This window comes from Canis aureus, chromosome 36 (assembly GCF_053574225.1).
Source record: "Canis aureus isolate CA01 chromosome 36, VMU_Caureus_v.1.0, whole genome shotgun sequence".
NCBI classification, from domain to species: domain Eukaryota; kingdom Metazoa; phylum Chordata; class Mammalia; order Carnivora; family Canidae; genus Canis; species Canis aureus.
The window spans coordinates 30,200,517-30,224,615 of NC_135646.1; the positions used below are offsets into that span (position 1 = coordinate 30,200,517).

The 24,099-nt window shown below is 39.9% G+C and overlaps 1 long non-coding RNA gene across 38 annotated transcripts in view; it reads right to left on the reverse strand.

Moving 5' to 3' along the window:
• The window catches only part of LOC144305715 (uncharacterized), a 161,037-nt gene that overhangs the window by 13,708 nt on the left and 123,230 nt on the right, over window positions 1–24,099 (reverse strand). For 6 of the 38 annotated variants that reach the window (XR_013372750.1, XR_013372743.1, XR_013372745.1 and 3 more), the window contains one exon: window positions 19,465–23,827. This is a non-coding gene — a long non-coding RNA (uncharacterized LOC144305715). Of the gene's footprint in view, window positions 1–14,144; window positions 17,067–19,447; window positions 23,828–24,099 lie in introns of those variants that run through there. The other 32 variants (XR_013372738.1, XR_013372741.1, XR_013372737.1 and 29 more) reach the window with 18 other exon arrangements.

Sequence of the window (24,099 nt, forward strand, 5' to 3'; positions counted from 1 at the left end):
AGTTATGGAGCTTTTGGCAAAGACACTTTATTCCTTCTAGATTTTGGTTGTGTTAACTTTCAAATGTGTATAATAGTGTTACCTCTAGTTATATCACAGTGTTTTAGCGAGAAGTGGATAAAATATTCAAAAGAGCTTTGAAAAACAAAGAATTATGTACAGGATAATCTCTTTTCTCTTTTCCTTTTCTTCCCTGAGGTATTCTAGGATTTGAATCTAGTTATGGAATGGGCCTGGGTCTGGATGCAGTGAGAGGGAGTAGAGATTGACCTTAAGGAGATTCATCACCCTCTGGAAAATTGACAATGTCAGATAAGATTGTTTATTAGTTCTTTGTAATTTGTTTTCCTCTCCAACTATTCCAGCAGGTAGCCAGATTATTTTCTATTTCTTTGCTTCTAGAATTTATTTTATTTATTTATTTATTTATTTATTTATTTATTTATTTATTTACTAGAATGTGTGCGAGTGAGGGGAGAGGCAGAGGAAGATGGAGAGGCAGAGAATCTCAGACTCTGTGCCAAGCATGGAGCTCCATGTGGGGCTCCATCTCACCATCCGGAGATCAAGACCTGAACTGAAACCAAGAGTCAGATGCTTAACCAACTGAGCCACCCAGGCGCCCCACTTCTGGAATTTTTTTGCATGGGGAAATCTATCTGAGGTTTCAAAAATTCTTCTTATCTTTTATAGTAAAGATTATGTTAGGAGTCTTAGAGAAGGAAAGAAGAGAAGAGCTTCAAGGAAAGAGTCCAAGATAGAAGTTTGAAGATAAAACAAGATTGAAGTTTGTCCCAATCAGACTAGAAAGATTGTGGAGGTTTATCAGTTTCATGACCAATAGGGACACTGTAGAGCCCTACTCTGCACCTATGGGAAGATGGCAAGACCTCAGGGAGGAAGACTTTGTGACATACGTGTTAAAACCGGACTGTCCACTTTGCGTGGCAAAGACAGAAACAAAAGTGGAGATCTATATTGATTCCTGGGCAAGTGGCTTGTTGGACAGGAAGGCTTGAAAACACAGGGGGCTTGAAAAAAACAAGTCAGAAGCTTGAACAAACGGGATTGGCAGATTGGTTAAAAGGAGATCTTAAATATTAGTTTCCAAAGCAAGAATACTTCTCTAAGAAATACCAGAGGGCTCCATCAAATGGGATTTGAGATGGCTACATTAGGCACTTTGGGTTCTGTGTAACACTGAGCCAACAAGCAAAGAAGGGGATTACTGTATTGGCTGGGGCAACTGATCCTAATTATAAAGTAGAAAAAGAGTTAGTACTATACAGCAGAGGGGAAGAACTATGTGTGAAAGTCCCGGGATTCTCTGGGCAACTGTCCATGTCCATGGTAAAAGCTACTAGAAGATTAGAGCAAATCCAAGCCAAGCAAAGAACCACTAATGGTTCAGATATTTCAGGAATGAAAGTTTGGACCACCAAAATTGATAAATAATCACAACTAGCTGAAGTGTTAGCTGACAGTGGGAAGAGTATAAGGGTAGTGGAGGAAAGGGAGTGGCAAATACTATACTCCCTGGGGGAGCTGATTCTAATTATAAAGTAGAATCAACTATATAGAAATGAGGACTGTAATCATGCATATTTTTCAGTTTTTATCTTTTTCCTTTTCTTCACTCAGGTATTCTAGGATTTGAATCTAATTATGGAATGGGCCTGGGTCTGGATGCAATGAGAGGTAGTAGGGATTGACCTTAAGGAGATTCATCACCCTCTAGCAAATTGACCACCTCAGGTAATATAAGAGGTGATCAGGCAAAGAGAAAGATTGTCAGAGAGAGGAAGAAAGACTGTTTCTATGACTCAGTGAGATTTGCAGACTCAAGGTAGCTAGATTAGAACTACCAGTAAGTACCATGAGAACCTACTCAAGTATTTCCATTTTGGTGATCCCATTCTCCCAGATGCCTCCAAAGTCTGTGCTGTGATGCATAAAGCTGCAAAAATCATATACAGGTTTGATTTTTGGTAACTCAGATCCACTGATTCAAGAAACAAGGCCTTATTTTAAGGTAGGTAAAGAAGCTTTCCGATTCTCTGACAGTGCCTTGAACTAATAAGTTTGTCATTTTCTTTATATAAGTTTTTGAATGCAATCAGAACCCCCGCCCACCCTGCCCTCAAATTCATAATTTCAACCACGATACTTTACTAAGAGATGCTTACTTTCCTAAAGTCTTGTCATTGAAAGGCACTTGACTCCAGGAAATGATAAATAATGATTGGAGGAACATTTTGTCACTGCATGGTACGGACTTTCAGTGTCCTGCTTTTCCACTGACAGTGTGAGGTCATTACTCATTCAGATCTAATGTATGTATATGTTAATGTCCACTGTATAATAGGTTGCTTGAGAAGAAGGGAGACACAAGTGAAGAAAAGAAGTAGCCCTTGACCTCAAGTATATTGTGACCTTAGAATCAATAGCTAAGAGAGTTCTGCTAAACTCCAGAGAGCACACAGCATTCTTTGAGCTGCCTCATTCTTTTTTCATTAGATGGGCAGTGGGGGCTATACTTGTTAAGCCAAGTCAAAGAGGAAAGAAAGAAGGTATTTCTTAGAGTCTCAAGTAATGACACCATATTTCTCATAGAAATAATGTTACAAATAAAAAAAAACTAAAAAAATAAATAAAAATGAAAAAATAAAAATAAATAAAAAACCCCCAAAAAACAAACAAAAACAAATAAAAAAAATGATGACTATACTCCCACACTAATTACTCAAAACCTATTTAACACAAAGGTTTATTGACATATAGTCCATTTGAATATAAAATACAGTAGATTTCTGTATTATGAGTAGGCTTTACTTTAAATAATGAAGAAACTTAATAATCACCCAGACATTGTTTCTGTTACAAAATACATCCTTCCCCTTAAACCCCTTAGGTTTAAAGGAAACACACCTCAACATAATAAAGGCCATATATGAAAAACCCACAGCTAACTTCATACTCAATGGCGAAAAGTTGAGAGCTTTCCCCCTAAGATCAGGAACAAGATAAGGACAGTCACTCTCACCACTTTTATTCAATATATTACTGGAAGTCCTAGCCACAGCAATCAGACAAGAAAAAGGAATAAATGGCATCTAAACTGGTACAGAAGTAAAACTTTCACTATTTGCAGCTTCCACAATATATAGAAAACTCTAAAGACTCCACCAAGAAACTACTAGAACTGATAAATGAATTCAGTAAAGTTCCAGGATAAAATACCAAGACACAGAAATTTGTTGCATTTCCATACTCTAATAATGAAGTAACAGAAAGAGAAATTATGAAAATAATCCCATTTACCTTTGCACCAAAAATAATAAAATATCTAGGAATAAACTTAACCAGAGGTTAAAGACCTATACTTTGAAAACTATAAAACATTGACGAAAGAAATTAAAGACGACACAAACAAAGGGAGAGATATTCCATGATAATGGACTGGGAGAACAAATACTGTTAAAATGTCCATGGTACCTAAGGCATCTATACTCAATGCAATCCCCATCAAAAATTTTAATAGCATTTTTTACAGAACTGGAATAATCCTAAGAATTGAATGAAACCATAAAGACCCCAGCTGCCAAAGCAATCTTGAAAAAGTAGAACAAAACTGATTTCAAGATATACCACAAAGCTGTAGTAATCAAAACAGTATGGTACTGGTCTAAAAATAGACACACAGGGCAATGGAACAGGAAAGAAGGCGCAGAAATAAACCCACATTTACATGGTCAATTGACCTATGACAAAGGAGATGAGTATATGCAATGGGAAAAAGTCTCTTCCACAAATGGCACTGGGAAAACTGCAGCTATGTGCAAAAGAATGAAAAATAGATCCCTTTCTTACACGTATACAAAAATAAACTCAAGGGGCCCCTGGGTGGCTCAGACGAAGCGTCTGTTCGGCTCAGGTCATAATCCTGGAGTCCTGGGACTTAGCCGGTGTCAGGTTCCCTGCTCAGTGGGGAGCCTGCTTCTCCCTCTCCCTCTGCCCCTCCCTGCTTGGGTTTTTTCTCTCTCTCTTGTTCACTCTCTTTCTTCTCAAATAAAGAAGTTTAATATATTTTTAAAAACCTCAAAATGGATTAAACTCAAAATGAGACCTGAATCCATCAAAATGGACTAAAACTCAAAATGAGACCTGAAACCATCAAAATCCTAAAAGACAGCACAGGCAGTAATTCCTCTGATGTCAGCAACAGCAACACTTTTCTAGATATGTATTCTGAGGCAAGGAAAACAAGCAAAAATAAACTTTTGGGACCAAATATGAAACTTCTGCACAGCCAAAGAAATAATTAATAAGATTAATGATTAATTAATAAACCTAAGAGACAATCTATGGGATGGAAGAAGATATTTGCAAATGACAAATCCAATAAACGGTTATTATCCAACATGTGTAAACAAGATACAACTTAACACCAAAAAAACCCCACAAATAATTCAATTAAAAAATGGGCAGAAGGCGTGAACAGACATTTCTGCAAAGACCTCCAGATGGCCAACAGGCACTTGAAAAAATGCTCGACATCACTCATCATCAGAGAATGCAGATAGAAACCACAATAAAATATCACCTCACGCCTATCAGAAGGGCTAAAATCAGAAACACAAGAAATGAGGAGTGTTGGTGAGGATGTGGGGAAAAAGGGAGCCTCATACAACGACATGGATGGGAGAGTACTGAGTGAGAGGAGTCAGTCAGGGGAAGACAAGTATCCTACGATTTCACTCATATGTGGAATATAAGAAACAAACAAACAAAAGAAGACGAAAAGAAATTTGAAAAAAATCCTCCAAAACCCTCGTCAGACTCTTAACGACAAAGAAGGTGCTGGCTACCAGAGGAGGGGGGGCGCCGAGAAGGGGTGAAGCAGGTGGTGGGAATATCGGAGAGGGGGACAGCAGGTGGGAGACCCCTAACTGTGGGAAATGCACTGGGGGGGGTGGAAGAGGAGGAGGGCAGGGGGTGGGGGTGACTGGGTGACGGGCCCTGGGGGGGGGCACTTGGCGGGATGAGCACGGGGTGTGATGCTATATGGTGAACACCAATAAAAAATAAATTAAAAAAAAAAAAGAAAAAAGAAACAGGTGGTGGGGATTGGGAAGGACACTTGCAGCCACGAGCCCTGGGGAATGGGCACGGCTGTCGGTCCCTGCGGTGGCCGTCGGAAGCTGTGACGCGGTGCAGTGATTACACTGAAGCTTAAAAATAGACTAATTAATTTAAGGAACAGCTATCCTCCCCTGCCCCTCACCCCCCTCCTCGAGCCACGGCCGAGGTCCGGCAGCGAAGGGGTCGCTCCGAGTTGCCGGAGCGCCCTGTGGTTGGGGATCGGTGGGGGAGGCTGCTCCTCTGGGCGCCCCGAGGCTGCGGCCTCGGCCCTGAGGCCCCCTTGAGCCCCAGGCCTTGGCCCCAGAGCTGGAGGCCCCTTGGCGACTCCTCCCGCGTCCTCCACGGAAGAGATTGCTCTGGTCCACCATCTCCGACGTACCCCAGGGTCCTTGGGGTGCTCTCCCTTCACCCTCACTACTGTAGGTTTTTTTTTTTTTTTTTTGAGAAATCCCCACTGTTGCATGCATGTCCCTTCCCTGTCCCCGCGGATCCGCGCTAACACCTGTCAGCTTTGCCGGGGGTTTGACCTCGGCCCTCTCCATCACCTGCACCTCGCGTGGCCTGTTTCACGGCAGCCGGCCTCCTTTATTGGCAGAACAGTCCCTGTTTCTGTAAAATTCTAAAAATCGAAAACGTCAGTGGCCTTCGGAAAGAAAGAAGAGTCGGATTGACAAGAAAGACCAGGGGTTTTTCCCAAGTCCCTGGGACGCGCTGTGCATCATGAGCCTCTGGGCGGCCCAGGAGCAGCAGGCCCCGCTGACCCCAAGACCCGTTGCCTCCTCTCAAGGACACCCCTTCACTCCCCCACAATCAGCCTCTGGCAGGACATGGAGTGACTTGGCACGGGCCACTCAGCGGGAAAGGCTCAAAGCCAGGTTGTCCTACCGAAAGGCCGTGTTGCCTCCTCCCTGTTCCTCGGACTCGGGGGGCCGGGGATCTTAGGGCTTTTCCTTTTCTCCAGGTCCCCCCAGATTCCGAGGTCCCCAGGCTGGGGAGGCTTCGGGCCCCGCGGCCGGGCTCGAGGGGAGACTGCGCTTCGCCGGCGCCTGCTCACCTGCTCACCTGCTAGTCCTTTGCTTCGGATGATTCAGGACAGACACGTCACGAGGACTCGGGCCAACGCGTCAGAGAGCGTCTCCCACTGTGTCGCACGTGGGTGAGCTGCGCTGCGCCGCAGGCTTAGGGTCGGGCCCTGCCGGGGCGGCTGTCCGTCTGTCTGGCTGCAAAGTCTAGAGTGGTCGCTTTTAGTTTTAGGTTAAGTTTAGTGTTCTGTGCCTTGGTTTCCTAATTTGTGCAACAGTTAGAGCGATCCCTATGCCACAGAGTTGCTGCGAGAATTGAACAGATTCTGGTGCACTGGCACACCGCTTCCACTATTTGTAACTGGACTGCGCTAGTAAAACTGCTATTGAAAACAATCCTAGAATGTTCCTGACGTTTAGCAACATTCCGTTTTAGACACGAAGATGTACAGGTGCGTCTGTTTAGCCCAATAAACCCAGGGAGCCGTCCAGATTCTGTTCCTGCCGCTTCCGCCTCTGCTATAGAATAAGCACCGAGACTTGGCGGTTAGTCACCGGAACGGGGCTTCTGGAAGGGAGGGCAGGCTGACCCCACCGGGTCATCGAGCTGGAACAGCTGTGCAAGCACCTGGATTCTTTCATCCCTGCTCTGAGCATGAGCCGTTGCTTGGACCTGACCCAAGTGCAGGTCACAGTGGCCCCAAACCCAGAGGGAAGCCAGGCTAGACCGTCACCACTGCCGTCGTGAAACGGAGTCTAGAACAGTCATTTGCTGCTTGCACCTCGATGCTGCCAGTACCGCTGGAGTAGGGGGTTGCAAACAGGACGAAGTGTGTCAGCAGAGTTAGAACAAACATCTCTGCTCCATCTTGAGATCAAAATCTATAAATAGGAGATCCGAGCATGGCTCACACCAGACCCTTGTGTAATTATCCGTCTTCACAGGATGTGCCTGGCACATAGGGCTGGGGAACCTGGAACGGGGCCCGGCGTATACAAGGTACTCAATAAGCGTTCCTTGGATTGAACTGACCTGTGTCCTCTGCCTGGACACCTCCCCAGCTGGAACTAGATGTTAGCATTTATTGGGTCTTACCGAGTGCCTGGCCCTGTACTAGGCACTTTATATAGAGATCACCTCATTCACCTGGCAAACTCTTGCTCATCCTTCAAGATCTAGCTCAAATGTCACCTATTCTGTTAAACCTTCTTGACTCTCTCAGGCAGAGTCTGCTGTGCTTTTGCACTGACAGCTCTTTGCTCAATCCTCAGAAGAGCACTTACCACCTTCTACTTTAACATATCTGTTTACAAGTCTGTCTCCCCCACTGGAATGTAAGGTCACCAGGGGCATCATGCTTTTATTAATTTCTTTGTTACTGGTACTTAGCACAGAACCTTATAAAATTAATTTTCAAAACCCCCTTGTGATTTTGCTAATAAGTCGCATTGGATACATTTATTTAAAAAAAAAAACTACCTGCTTCTAAACATAAAGCTATTACTTTGGTACAACTGAGAAAGAGGTAACATTTTTATATAACTGAGGAAGAATGGATTCGTCATAGAATTTGAACGAGTGGAGAAGTGGGAATATAAGGATCTATCTGCACGTATGAGCTATGAGAACCAACACCTCACAGGAAGTGCCTCCTGTGCTTCCACGAGCACCTGCTTTGGGACCAGACTGGTCTGAGGTTACCTATATTCCCTGGTACCCACATCCTGGCAGGACTATACGCCGCAACAAAGAAAGAGAAGCACAAGAGGATTTATACGGAAACATACGCACGTACTCGTGCGCACACGGGGCTCATTTTCCACTAGAGCATTACATTATCACCTGAAATTTTAACTATAATAAATGTTGAAGTGCCCCTTGCCTTATAGAGTTTTGTGAGGATTAAGTGAGGTAATATGCATATGCACCCCCTGATCTAGTGGCTAATCTATTGCTACTTTAGAAAACAGTAGCTCTTATCCCACAAGCAGGAAATACTCTATTAAACTTCCAGCTTTCTGCCTCTTTTATTCCTCCTGAACGGTGTGGGGTGAGGAGCTTAGTGAGGAAAATTCTTTGACTCCTGGGTGTTTGACATGAACAAGTGGTTGAATGGTGGTGCCATTTCCTGAAATGGAGAAGACTGCATGGGGGACAGATGTGGTAAATCAGGACATGTGTGTCGGCCGCATCAAAGTGGACATTCCTATTAACTGTCTAACAGGGATGTAACGTAGACTGTTGAAGAGGAGTCTGGACCAAATACCAGCAAATATTTGATATTAGAGGTCATGGGAAAAATTAAAAAAAAAATAAAGGTCCTGGGACTGGATGAAATACCTATGGAGAGAGCATATATAAAACGAATGTGACTTTTTTCCTCTCCTAGTTTTAAAATCTATTCTGTTCTAAAATTTGCTTTTTCTACTTAGTATATTAGTCATCTTTCTGTGTCAGTATATAGTATAGATCTGCTTAGAGACACTGTAATTTGTTTATTTTTAATTATTAAACATGTATATTACACTTCCAACTTTTCAACATTATAAGTTTTATAAATATTTTTGAGTTTGTGCAAGTTTATCTGAGGGCAAATCCTAGAAAATAGGATTGCTGGGTCAAAGGGGGATAATGCATTTAAAACTTTGAAAGAGGGGCAGCCCTGGTGGCGCAGCGGTTTAGCGCCGCCTGAAGCCCTGGATTGAGTCCCACGTCAGGCTCTCTGCGTGGAGCCTGCTTCTCCCTCTGTCTGTGACTCTGCCTCTGTGTGTGTGTGTGTGTGTCTCTATGAATAAATAAATAAAATCTTTAAAAATAAAAAAATGAAACTTTGAAAGAGTGTGCCAAATTGTTCTGCAGAGTGGATAAAAATTAAAATTTAGACTCTCACCAAGAGGGAGGGAGAGGTCTATTTTCCTAATACTTGAATGAGAAATGGTATTTCACTGATATTCTAATCTCATTTTTCCTTATGAGTGAGGTTGAACATCTTTTTATAGGTTTGTTAGAAATCAGTATTTATTTTTTGCCATTTTTCTACCGGGTTTTTCCTTATTCTTAAGAGTTCTGGATGGAAGGTAAGAAATTTAGTCACTTCCATCAAACAATGTCCTCACTGTTTCCCTTTGTTATATTTGTCCCTTTGCTATATTTATCTTCTCAGGGGACTACCACCTGGGGCCATCTGATTATTTGGTACTGTACTTGCCTTCCGGCTCTAGCAATGGGGTACATTTTGGATCACATTGCAGAGAAGGGGAAGAGCGTACAATAATCTTTGCTAACGGGAGGAAACAGAAATTGGGGAAGCTGAGGATGCTGGATATTGTGGGGCAAGTGCCAGAGGGAAGGGAGCTACGCAAAGAAAGGCTCCGGAAGTCTCCACAGGGTTCCATTGAATCTAAAACAGGCCATAAGTTAGTAGAGTAACACTTTAAGGGCTGGGCAAAGACTCCCTGGGGAGCTGTAAGTTGAACATCCTTCAAGATCACGGAGGGCTCTAAGTTCTGACAGGCCAGAGTGGGAAGACTAGTTTACTCAGGGCATTAAGAGACCTAAGTCATACCTTAGTCACTGGCCTCTACTAGGCCTGCATAGAGGCTGCTGTAGACCCGACCAGCGAAGCTGGAAAGTCAGCCTCAAAACATCAAGATGATCACCCAGTAACTTAACAGCTTATCTAAGTCAACTTCAACACTGCGAAAGAAGAAAACAAAATGCAAAAATTCTGCAACAGAATATTTACAATACCCCACAACCAATAAAAATTTACCAGATATACAAATGAACAAAAAACAATGTGACTCATAGCCAAGAGAAAAAACAGTCAACAGACATACACACACACAAAAAGACATAGGTAATGGAATCTGTAAGATTTTCACTCATATGTTTAAGAAACGAATAAAGAAAAAAAGAGCTAAACCAAAAACAGACTTTTTTTTTTTTCAAAAACAGACTCTTAACTGTAGAGGATGAATGGTTACCAGAGGGGAGGCGGGTGGGGGGAATGTGTGAAGTAGTGAGGAGGATTAAGGGTACACTTGTGGTGACGAGCACTGAGTTGTGTATAGAATTGCTGAATCACTGGACTGTACACCTGAAACTAACATAACACTGTATGTTAAGTATAGTGGAATTTTTAAAACAAATAAAAATAAAGGGCAGCCCAGGTGGCTCAGTGACTTAGCGCCGCCTTCAGCCCAGGGTGTGATCCTGCAGACCTGGGATCGAGTCCCACGTCGGGCTCCCTGCATGGAGCCTGCTTCTCCCTCTGCCTGTGTCTCTGCCCCCACCCTCGTCTCTCTCTCTCTCTCTCTCTCTCATGAATAAATAAATAAAATCTTTAAAAAAACAAATAAAAATAAAGACACAGGACAAAAGTAAATGGATAGAAAAAGATGCATGGTGCAAACACTAATCCTAAGAAAGATGGAATGGCTATATTAATATCAGACAAAGCAGATTCCAAGAGAAGGAGCATTACCAGAGATAAAGAGGAACACTGCATAATGATAAAAGAGTCCCTTTAATTCATCTTGAGAGCATTACAATTTTAAATACATACGCAACACAGTTTCACAATACATGAGGCAAAAACTAACAAAAATGAAAGGAGAAATGGTCAAATCCATCATTATAGCTGGAGGCTTCAATACTCCTCTCTTAGGGATCCCTGGGTAGCTCAGTGGTTGAGCGTCTGCCTTTACGCTCAGGGCCTGACCCCGGGGTCCTGGGATCGAGTCCCACATCGGGTCCCCACAGGGAGCCTGCTTCTCTCTCTGCCTGTGTCTCTGCATCTCTCTCTCTCTCTCTGTCTCTCATGAATAAATAAAAATAAATCAAAATTTTTTCAAAAGACTCCTCTCTTAGTAACATAGAACATGTAGATAGAAATAAGGATACATAAAGCTTAATCCTACTTGATCTAATAGACATTTATTGAGTCCTAAAGGCAACAACAAAGGGACACACATTCTTTCAAGTGCTCATGAAACATTCACCAAGATAGACCATCTGCTGGGTCAATGCCAGCTTTAATACGTGCAAAAGGATTGAAGTCATACAGAGTATGTGCTCTGATCAGAAAAGGACTAAACTAGAAGTTAGTAACAAAAATATATCCAGAAAAATCTCTAAATAATTGGAAACTGAAAAACACATATGTAAATAGCCAACAGGTCAAAGAAATAATTACAAGAAAAATTAGAAAATATTTTGTATTGTGCATGACTGTTTTCTGTTCATGACTTTTTTTGAAGTTTTCTTTGCCATGCTAAAATTATAAACTTTTATGGAGGCACATTTATCAAGCCCTACAATAGAAAAGATTGATAAATGTGACCAGTTCATTTTAAATTTCCATCATGGCCAGGAAAACATCAAATAAATGCATGCATACATACCTGCTTAGACTACATGACACCCACTCCAGATAAAAACCACTCACATTTTCTTATTTTCTTCTCACACTTTCCTGGTTTCATTTTTGAGATTTAAAATTTAGATATGGAATGGTCTCTGCTTTCATAGAGCTTACAGTCTAGTGGCCGGGGGTCCATGTGAATTTTGGTCTGTCTCAACACTAATATATAATGCATCTTTTTAATGGCCTAACTTAAAAATGACGCTCGTATCACTTACATTGTCCTCTTACATGCTGGGGTCTATTTTTCACTCTTTCCTTTTTCTATGTCATTTCTCCACCTTTTTTTATTTTCTGTTAATAACATGATTAGCAGTCCTTAAGTTATCATATTCAGGAACGTCAGTCTCCTCCCATTTCTCTACCTTATGAAAATTTACCCAGCTATTCTGAACTATCTTATGTTTAAAAATTGATTGCTATTTTAAGTGGAAACTACATTGCATTTATAGACGAAAGAGAATGGCATTTATACAACATTGAGTCTTCTCACTCATGAACAGGATGTGCTTTTCCATTTATTATGAGTTTTAATATTTTCTTCAGTAGTTCTTTATCCTTGAATTTCACAATCACTTGGATGAAAAAAAATACAGATGTCTAGGCCCTACCATGAAAGGTTTAATTGGGTTGGTGTGGAACACAGGCAGTGTATATATTAGGAGCTTAGCCCCAGTCAGGGTTTAGAACTACTAAGGTAGAGCCCTCGTACATCCTTAGGTATTTTTATTTGGTTTGGTTTAGTTTTGGCTGTTACTTTGAATGACATCTTTTCTTGTTCATTATATTTTCTAGTTGATTAGCTTGGGCATAGGGGAAATCTGTGATTTCAGAGTGTATTAGTTTTGTAATGTGCCACCTTGCTAAATTTGATTCAGATACTTCTTTTCAGTTGATTCTTTAGATTTTTTTTTTCTTTTGAGAGAAAGAGATGGAGCATGAGTGGGTGAGGGGCAGAGGGAGAGGGAGAGAGAGAATCTTAAGCAGGCCCATGCCCTGCTTGGAGCTTGACTTAGGGCTCAATCTCACGACCCTGAAATCACAACCTGAGCTGAAACCAAGAGTCGGTGGCTTAACTGACTGAGCCACCCAGGAGCCCCAATTCCTCAGATTTTTTTTTTACAGGCATTAAATTATACTATCCGCAAAAATGACAATTTTGTCTTTTATTGTCCTATATTTATGGCTCTTTTTTCTTCCCTATATTTATTCCTCTTATTCTATGATCTTGTCTTCTTGTCTTGACTAATAATTCCATAAAAATAGCAAGTAGTAGTTATGATTGAGGGTACCTTTAACGTATTTCTGCTTTTAATGAGGATATTTATAGTGTTTTACCATTAAACATAATGTTGCTTTGTCACTTCAACAAAATATCCACCTACTCCTATTTTACTGAAGGTTTTTAAAATAAAGAATGGTCCTAATTAAAGGACTTCTATTTAAATTCTGTTATGTGATCTACAAAAACCTATTAAGACAATCATGTTTTTCACCTCCTTTTATCTATTAATATGTTGAAAGATATCAATAGATTTCAGATATTAAACCATGTTTGCGCTGGGCTTGGATCGAGTATATTGTTCTTTCAAAGTGCTGCTGAATTCTACTTGTTAATATTTAATTAAAAATTTTGTGTCAATATTCTTTTCTTGTTTTCCTTGCCAGTATTATGGTAGCTTAAAAATTTTTTTTAAGGCTTTCTGTATTCCTTTCTTTTCTTTTTTTTTTTTTTTTAAAGAATTTATGTCTTTATTCATGAGACACACAGAGATGCAGGCAGAGGGAGAAGCAGGCTCCATGCAGGGAGCCCGATGCGGGACTCGATCCCGGGACCCCGGATCATGCCCTGGGCTGAAGGCAGACGCTCAACCGCTGAGCCACCCAGGGATTTCTGTATTCATTTATTTTCATTCTTTAATTTACTAAAATTCTAGAAGAATATCCAATGAACACACTGGTAGTTGCATCCTGTAAGTCTTGGTATATAATGTTTTAATTATAATTTTGTACATAGTGCTTTAATTATTATTTGTCTGATGGGTTTTTAAAAATAAGATTGATTTTCAGTTCACAGGATATCTCTTCCATCGATTCCATCGATTCATTTCACTACATGTGCCAATTTTATTGGCTTCATTGTGCAGGTAAATCCTTACTTTGACAGCTTGATCCATGAAGTGAACTACAGTGGGCTACTACTATTTTATGTCTGATTGTTTTTCCTTGTAATTCTGCAGTTCTTCTGTATGTATTTTGGTTATTATATTATTCAGTGCTTTAAGATTTATGAGTGGTATAGCCTCTCTTGAAATCCTTTACTATCATAAAATTTCCCTATTTGTCCTGTTTTTACAATTTCTGCTTTAAATTCAGTCTGTCTGATTAATATCATAACCCCTGTTTTCTTCTTGTTAGCATTTCCCTGGCATGTTTTTCCCCACTTTTTTCTTTCTGATTTTTTTAGTCATCTTGCATTTGTGTACATCTGAACTGTGTAGGTCCATTTATACAGATTTTTAAAAAATAAAAACAATAGAGTACTGTAAACGTATTTTCTCTTTCTTAAGGCTTTCTCAAGATTTTCTTTCTTCTAGCTTCCTTTATTGAAGGCATACAGGATATAGTACATTATTTGTTCATAACATACAGAATATGTATTAATTAACTGTGTATGTTATCAGCAAGGCTTCTAGTCAACAGTCGGCTATTAGTAGTTAGGTTTTGGGGAGTCAAAGTCATATGCAGATTTTCAACTGCACGGAGTTTGGTATCTCTAACCTCTGCATTGTTTAAGTCAACTGTATACCCACCCCTCACTTTACAAAATTTCAATTTATAATTTTTCAATTTCGCAAGGATTTCAAATAGAAATGAACATTAATGTTAATGATACACATATTGTTAGGTACTACGGATATTGTTATTACATGTTGACGGTGAGTTTAATATTTAATATTTATTAAGTATTTAATACTTGGCAACAGGCATTGTTCTTGGCAGGCACTTTACATGATTTCATTTTGTCCCCACAAGTGACCAGGATTTCCATTTGCAGATATGGAAATCAAGGTCTTCTAATTTGCCCCAAGTCAGAGAGCTCTCAGAGACTATTTGGGCAAGAGTATTTATTTATTTGTAGGCTTTGGAGAGGGAATGCTTTATAATCTTGTTTCCAGTCTCCTTCCACCACCTCTAAGCCTGTCTCCCATGTGCATAAATCATTCTGGCTACACCCAAGAAATCAGGTTTGTCCTACAGTCCATACTCCATTCCATGATTTGTATTCGAAGTGCTGTTTTATAACTATTACCCAGTGGGATCCGGCAATGTTTTGTATAAATATACTCAGTGCCCACCTACAACCAAACACTGGCTGTTCCATAAATATTTGAGGAAATGAAATTCTAAGTAGTGTCATGACCACACTTTTCCAAATATTTAAATTTCACCTTTTCTCTCATCAGATTTCTCCTCTGAGTTTGAGTGCAGATGCAAAATGTTAGATTTCTTTGTATTTAAAACTAAGGTAGAAAATTTGAATTACAGTGGATTTAAATTCAATGGGTCATGGAAAAATGCCCAATATTTAACAGAGATTTCGAGTCTCAATAATAGTAAGCATTAGCTTTACTTATAGATTTTATTTAATATATTTCAGTATTACAAAAAAAAAAAGAGAGAGAGAGAGAGAAGGTATATAAAACTGAATTCAAGGTTTAAGTCCTCAGACCTTAGAAAAACTGGTAGCGCAAGTGATGTAGTTCTTAGACTTCCCAGCAGGGGCCAGAATGTTCATATTAAATCTAATTAATGAAACTTTTTCCTCTAATTAAAGGTGGTATCTAATTTTTAAACCAATACCCAAAAGAAGTCAACTAGAACTTTCTATGGTTAAAATTACTAAAAACTACTGACTTACTAATTTGAAATTTCAAGAATGTAAGTATATAATTCAAAATATTGAAAATGAGTTTAACAGAAATAGTGACATCCTCTAACAAAAGGCTGACCCCCAGTATCTGAGCAAATGAACATTCAAAGTATGTTTAGTTAGTAGACACTAAAACTCCTATACTAATTGCCAAATACAGGTCATTGGGTCTTTCAGTTGCCAAGCCAGACCATGGACCGGTTCCAAGAACAAAGGGCACCACTGTGGCATTGACCCAGGAAATTGAGCACTGACCTTATTTGTTAATTTTAGAACATTAAAAAAAAAATTCTAACTCAATATAAAAGAAGTACTTGGTGCTTCAAAAGTATTTCAAGACAAATTGCCTTTGTAAATCAGATAAGCTTTTTAAAATTTAATTCTAATTTAAGTAATGTAACCTTTCTCTGGGCCCCAGTTTTTCCATCTATTCATAAACAGATTAGATATAATAATCTTAAAATTTTTATGTTTCTAAAATTCAGAGTTTTTTTCCTTAGGCAAAAAGCATCATTTTCCCCCTTGTTTCCAATTCCTGGCATTGTATCCATCATATATCAGACGCTAATACATGATCAATGAACAAATAAATGAACAAATGACCAAATGAATACATTTTTTTGAAGAGTTCTTTCTAGGAATTTACAAAAGAATCTGGAAACAGAATGCTTCTGAAAGCCAATACTCCATGAATTATGGAAAAAATGCTTTAGGCAATTCCAAAAAAATAAGAAAACATTTTCTGAATACTCTTGAACTGAATTTTTCTAAGGCTATCACTACTTCTAAGACACCAACTGAATAAAAAAGGAACTAAAATTTTTTTAAGTGTTTTAAGACTTTACATTTTAAAACCTAAGTCTGAAAAAGTCAAATTATTTTTTTATTTCCAGAAACATGCTCTTTATTGACCTTATTATGGTTTCTAAAGGTGCCCCAAAACAACACCATGAACATTGCAAGATTTTTCTCTCAGGAAGCAGTTGTTTACTAGAAAGCTTCACTCAATAATAAAGGTAAAGATTTTAAAACTAAAGACAGGTCTTTGCCAGTTTAATCTATCTTGTCGTCTGGTCTGGAAACCATGTGTTTGCTCTAAAGTAAATAAAAACATCGTGGAGGAAAGCAGTTATCAAAAATAATGAAAATTAACTTCTTATACATACTATGTTTCTCATTTGTGAATTTTAAAACTCTGACTTCATTAAATTTTGTAGGTGGAAGTTTGTGCCTTCTTAATCCAGGGAGGTGGGCAACGTGCGGAAGCGTAGGCTGACCACGAGGGTGTGGACTGTAGTGAACTGGAGAGCCCCACTGAGGCCTGGTATAACTTACATCGGGCTGTTTGAAACATTCCTACGTGCTGTCTCACTGCATGTGCATTCAACATAAACAGAAAATTTAGCTCCCGTAAAAAGGGATAAATTTGTGACAGACTTTTTCCGAACTAAGCCACTGTCTTCAGGCAAAGAATTTAAGTAGCTATGCTTCTTTAGGAAATTGTTTGGGTCAGGTTCTCAAGCTTGAATGATGGAAAGATACCTTTCAAAGGAAAAACAAAAAAACAAAAAAACATTCTTGAGACCTGCCATGAATCAAAGTTAACCCCTATTACCTTAGGTGGCACTTGATTATAGTAAAACTCAACTGTAAATACTGTATTTGCAGACTGTAGAAAATGAAGACACACACGGAGGTAGTATTCAGATGCAAGGTGGCTATATGAATGCCCTAAAATATGCATGGAGAATTAAGTGTCATGGAATTATTGATGGAATTCACAGATGCCCCTGGGAGCTAAGGAACTTTTTAAGATAATATTCTGGGACATAGGTTGACTTGCAGCCCACCTCGGCTGTCTGCTCACAGAGCTATGCCTCTCTAGGTAAAACTGAAGGGATAAACTCTATCCCAGTTCTGGGGGAAAGCTCCTTCCTGTTCAAATAAAGAAGAAAGCAGGTAGAGAAGGATCACGGAGAAACTTAGTAATTTACAGAAAAGAATGCAAAGGAGAAGGTGAAGACATATACTCAGTTCTCAGTTCTCTCCAAGGCAACAAGGATGGTTCTACCTTTGACTTGCTTAAACACACACACACACTGCTCTTTTGAGGTTTCTTTTCTCTTTTCTGACTACCTTTGATGCTCCTGAAAATCAGTTTGACCTGAATATGACCTGTGCTGGGTAAGGGTCCTGATCTTATTTTTTATTTTTATTTTTTTAGTAGGTTCCATGCCTGGCCTAACGCAGGGCTTAAGTTCCAGCTCTGAGATCAATATCTAAGCTGAGATCAAGAGTCAGACACTTAGCTGACTGAGCCACCAGGAGGCCCTGGCCTTAAGGTCTTCAATAGCGGTGTCAGATGCAACATGGCCATGGCCACTCCTTAGCAAGGTCCTCATTACGTGTCTATGGGAAGCCATAATCGTTAAATGCAAAAGCTCTACTGGAATGTTCAAAATGCTCATTGCTCTACCAGAGAACTAACTACCAGAGGTGGAAAGACACAGGGACTTGTGACACCAGCCTCCCCTACCAGTTTGTGTAAGAGGGACCCCAGGAGAAATATCATAAACCATAGTCAGAGCAAACTAAAAACACAACCAGAGTCACTTAGGCTATAAATAACTACCTATATCTCGTGAAAAATTGGGAGGTTGAAGTTTCTTGTAGTTAAGGAGACATTCATCCATTTATTACTTTAATTACTAAGGCAATACCCTTTTCCAACCTAAATATGTGCTAGGTGTTGGACCAAGAGCTAAAGACACAAAAATGAACAAAATAATTCCTGCCTTTAAAGTGCTCATAGTGCTCTGCGGGATGGAGGATAGAGGCAGGGAGACAAGCAAGGGGAAAAAAGCAAGCAACTGAAAATAGTAATGATAGATGTGGGCATAACATAGACACTATTAGCACTGAGTCTCTGAGTCAGGCATCTTTTTTTCCAATGGAAAAATGAGGAAGCTAAATTATAACTATTTTGATTCTTTGTATTTCAAATTTATAATAAATATAAATTTTATTTATTTATTTATTATATATAATATATATAAAATAAATAACATATAATAATATATATAAAATAAATAATATATAAAATAAATATATATAAATATAAATAAATATATATTATATTATAAATTTATTACAAATATATATAAAATATATAAATTTAAATATAATAAACAGGGGCTTCTACTTTGGAAAGGAGAGAAAGGAGAAATCACATTTTGAGGTTTTTTTTCTTTTTTTAAGATTTATTTATTCACTTTAGACAGAGAGTGAGTGGGGGAAAGGCGGGGGGAGAGGGAGAGAGAATCCTCAAGTAGACTCCTCCATGAGCACGGAGCCCCATGTGGGGCTGGATCCCAGGATCCCGAGATCAGGACCGGAGCCAGCTGAAATCAGAGCTGGCTGCCCAACCGACTGAGCACCCAGGTGCCCTGCATTTTAAATTTTGTCTGAGTTAATTCTACCTCTAAAGGATAGAATGCAGGCACTTCATTACCTCGGGCATTATGACGAAGATAGCCGTAATAGGAATGCTATCACTCAGACTGCCTTGAAGACCATCTACAAAAAAATCCCTTAGGACCACAGATTTCAGCCTCTGTCCTAGAACTGACACATGTGAAAATGTCCTCATGATATCCTCAAGTTGGTGGTTGATGATTATAATAGAATATTCAGATTTCTGCTCTTGGCTATAATTGTGTGTCAATAAATAAACACACAATGTTTTAAAATTACCATATTTGATTTCTCATTAAAAGCCTAGATACAGGGCAGCCCGGGTGCCTCAGTGGTTTAGCGCCGCCTGCAGCCCGGGGCATGATCCTGGAGATCCGGGATCGAGTCCCACATCAGGCTCCCTACATGGAGCCTGCTTCTCCCTCGGCCTGTGTCTCTGCCTCTCTCTCTCTCTCTCTCATGAATAAATAAATAAAAAATATATATTTTAAAAAAGCCTAGATACAGGTATTAGGAGAAAGGGACTTCACGTTATAGGGAAAAAATATTCAACTGAAGTAGAGTAAACATTATTTGGGGTATGGTTCTGAAAGCGTGGTCTGAGAAGCCCTGGAGCAGAGACGCTTTCAGAGAGTCTGTGAAGTAAAAGCTATTTTCATAATAATGCTAAGATACGTACAATATATGGTCGTGTATACCTATATTCTAAAATTTCTCATTTTAGATTTATAGTATGTTAACTATTGATAAATATGACCAATACCAACCAAAGCTCTTAAAGACCCTATATAATATTCAAGAGTATAAGAGAATTCTGAGAACAAGAAGTTTGAGAATAAACCTCCACTGAAAAGTCACACCTAATAAAATCTCCGCACATTTTACATAAAGAAACTAAACTGTAGGTTTTATGGAGACACTAACAGCTTCTGCCTGGCTCATGGTTTTCTCCTCAGACTCCAGCACAGTGTCAGGTACATAAAGGCATTAGGAGATTTCATAAAACAATAAGTGAATTAATACATACATACACACGTAGATTCATAAATGAAGGCTTTGCTAATTGACTTACTCGAGGCCACACAAAACTCAGCAGCAGATCCAGGCTATATTTCAGGTCTCTTATCTCCTCTTCCTATATGGTGGGTCCCTAGCTCAAGAATACTTTTGTTTCCGTTAATTTTTGTTCTAATCTATGGAAAGCACGAGTAATCGGATATCAAAGTGAGACAACTGCCTTCTCCTGTGCTGTGTGACTTGAGCACTCATACAGTCTGTCTGCTGACCTTCAGCGAAATGAGCACGGAGCGACACCAAAGGGCTGTCATTATAAGGACATGGCAAGAGTCATCACATAAAATATCTGTCTTTTTTTTTCCCCACGTCAGAGTTGAATTTTTCATGATCCATTCTAATTCCTAATCACAAGCCTTTATAGTAGTGTCCTTGGTAGTTGCCAGACTGTAAAGAGTCAAACCATGAACATTTTGGGGGAAATATGCTTTGTATTATCAAAGTTGTTTTTGAAACCCCCCCTGGTATGTGTAGCGGGGATGAGAGAAGTCTGCTTGCTACCTTACTTATGGTTACGGAGATGTGGGGCCCACCCAGTCCAAGGAAGAACTGAACAAAGAAAAATAACAAGTCTTGTGAGGCACTGACCACCTAAAGACTGACTCCGGTGAGAAGCTGCTCTTAGAGATGGCAACCAGAGCTGGCCGACCAAGTTCTCCCAGGCAGCTAAAAGCCACATGTCTCTACTCGCTCATTCTAATTACACGCTGTCCTGTCTCCTTGATGAAGGCAGCCAGAGCCAGGCCACCAGCGGTCAGAGCACAGTGAGGTCACCCACAGCTGGTGAACCTTCCTGCTCTGGGGCCATCGGAAGGTTGCGATCACTGCCACGGGAGAAGCGGTATATGTTCTCGAAATTTCTTCAATACCTCTAAACTCATTTGATACCGATCTCTAAAGAGGTTGGTCAGATAGAGGTGGCTCTCGTTATTCACAGGGGTTTTGTCCCATAAGGTCACTGCCAGCACTGAATGAGTGATTACGGGACCTTTGCTCGTAGAGCACATACAAGGTCACATTCCCGTGAGTCTCTGGTCACGATATTTTTATCAATCGATACATAACCATGTTTATCTGTTTAAAAACATCTTATTTAATATATATTGTGGAGTCATTAACATTGAACTCACAGCCAACAGACTACGACTACTCAAGGCTGAGTAGAGCTCATCTAACATACAATTTTTTTTCTAAGACCTATCACAACTTTTTTTTTTTAATTTTTATTTATTTATTCATAGAGACACAGAGAGAGAGAGAGGCAGAGACACAGGCAGAGGGAGAAGCAGACTCCATGCAGGGAACCTGATGCGGGACTCGATCCAGGGTCTCCAGGATCACACCCCAGGCTGTTGGCGGCGCTAAACCGCTGCGCCACCGGGGCTGCCCACAACTTTCTTTAAAAAATAAAAACTCCAGTAAAACATATATAACATAAAATTGACCACTGAACCATTTTTAAGTGTACAATTCAGTGGCATTAAGTACATTTACATTCTGTGCGGCAGTCACCGACATCTGTATCCAGAACTTTCTGATCTTCCCAAATTGAAACTCTGTACCTGTCGAATAGGAACTCCGCCCCCCCCCCCCAACCCCTGCTCAAATCCCCTGGCAACCACCATTCTACCTCCTATCACAGCCTTCTTTTTATTAGGAGCAGAGCACTTTAGCTCTATGCCCTAGGGACCATTTTAAATGGAATCGCCCAAGAAAAGCCTACCCATCAAAAAAATAAAAAAACCCAAACCCTTGGTACTAAATATATTGTAAGAAGGGCACTTGTTTACAGCATGAGAGCTGAAGCAAGGTGGAGCGTTGCCTTGTTGACCTCGGCTAGGAGCCTGTGTGTTGGAAGATTCAAATTTTTCACCAGTCTGCGCCTGTGCATGAGTGACCACAAAATCATCCTGAGTATTGATTTGGGGGTTAAAAATAAATTTTAGCAAGGAGGCGAACTTGAAAGTATGGAATTCATCAATAATGAACATCAGCTGTATGTGGAAATGGCAACCTTTGTTTACGTTATTCTACGTAGTAAGAATAAGGAGCTGAAATATGCCTATCATGGGGCTGCCTTAGGAAATTTTAGTCTCTGTGGATTGATAACTGGCAGCTACAACCTGAAGCAGTTCTAGGTCGTGGGGAGGATATATTTAAGCATGATCTCAAACCCCTCTGCAGGAACAAAGACTGAGCACTCAAGTAACACTTATCCATCACTTACTGTATGACAGGCACTATATTCAGCCATTTATATGCATTATTAAATTACAACCCCCAAAAGCTCCGTGAGGCAACTGAAGGTTAGAGAAGTTAAGGACCTCATCCGTTATCACGTAGCTCGAAGTGGCAACATTGAGATTCGAACTCAGGTCCGTTGGACTCCAGAGCCTGAGTTCCCAACTGCTATGCAAATCTAATCAAGATTCAAAAAAAAAAAAAAGTCCAACTTACTCAGAAGTGTATAGGAGCATATGTTACAATGATTATAGCATTGCCAAGACTTATACACAGAGAAATAAGCTTACCAAATAAAACTTTATAAGTCTGATCTAATATCGTTCCACAATAAAGAGTATCTGAAATCCTTCAGGGAATCTGGTTTGTGTCTGGTTTTCCTTAATCTTTAATGATGAGCAAATCTAATGCATTACGTAAGGCCGTTTTTTTTTTTCTCAAGAGATGTAGATACCTCTTAAGAATTTGATGAAAACGCATTAACTTTTCAGGCTACTGAGTTGCATTTTAGTGCACTGAGGCAGTAAATTAGTGTACAATGTGCAAAAGTGGTAGTGACCTAAAAAATAAATATTTGATATGAGCCACTGCATTCTGTTGGGGTGGAGGGGGTCAGAGTAATGGATTAACTCTCCTAGGAGTCCTAAGCTTCCCAAAAAGGAGTAGGAAAAAGAAATCTCCTGTGTCTTGGAAAAGGCTCGTTTCTCCCTGGCCGTGTTTGCTTAGCTCTTTAACAGTTTATTTGATGAGATCTCCTGGCTCCCAAAGCTAAGGTTAAGAGTTTGATCCCTCTGCAGGCCACTTCGGTTTGGAGAACAAGAGGCTCCATTCTCTGTCCCCAGACCTTACCCCAAACCCCTGCCAGGTGTCTGCCCTCTGGTCAAAACGAGAAACTGGCAAAGGGGTGCAAACCAGTTATAGTATTGGGGGATCAAACAATGGGCACCCCTTTATACGGTGCTCTTTCACTCTTACGTGCTCACAGTATTTTGATATAATTTATGGAGGACAGGGGCGCCTGGGTGGCTCAGTCGGTCAAGTGTCTCTGCCTTTGGCTCAGGTCGTGATCTCAGGGTTCAGGGTCCCAGGGTGGAGCCCCACATGGGGCTCCCTGCTCAGCGGGGAGCCTGTGCCTTCCTCTTCCTCTGCCCCTCCCCTTGCTCGTGCTCGCTCTGTCTCTCTCAAATAAAGCAATTAAATCTAAAAAAAAAAAAAAAAACCCAAACAACCAAACACCTCATTTCAAATGTCACTCCCAAAATAAAGGCTTTTCTGATTTCTTCAAAATAGAAATGATCCTTAAAAAAATAATAATAACTTATGGAGGAGAGATACTATGCTTTTTGCTTTTACCTGTAGAAATCTGAGGCAAAGTGTAGCAAGTGCAGCATTGTCAGTCATAACAGTTATCTTCTTATTCTAAGTTTGGAGGTTTTTTTTTTCTGCTAGATGACATTAGCCTCTTGGTAATAAACAATGAAGAAACAGAACTTCTGAGTAATATTAACCTGCAACTTCAAAATAGGAAATAACTGAATAGCAATCAGCCAAAAAGTGAGCACAGTTTTCATATTAATAAAAAACATGAAATTATTTCAAAAGAATTCCATGTGTAATAGAACATTGTAAGAAGTTGATTTTTAGCATGTGCTAAGAATTTAATCAGGAAAACGAGTTTCTCAGATTATAGCTGGAAATCTTTTACTAGTAGCACAATGTCACCTTTTTTTTAATTCAGGTCTTCCTTATTCAAATTCACAGTTCCCTAATTATACAACACTAAACA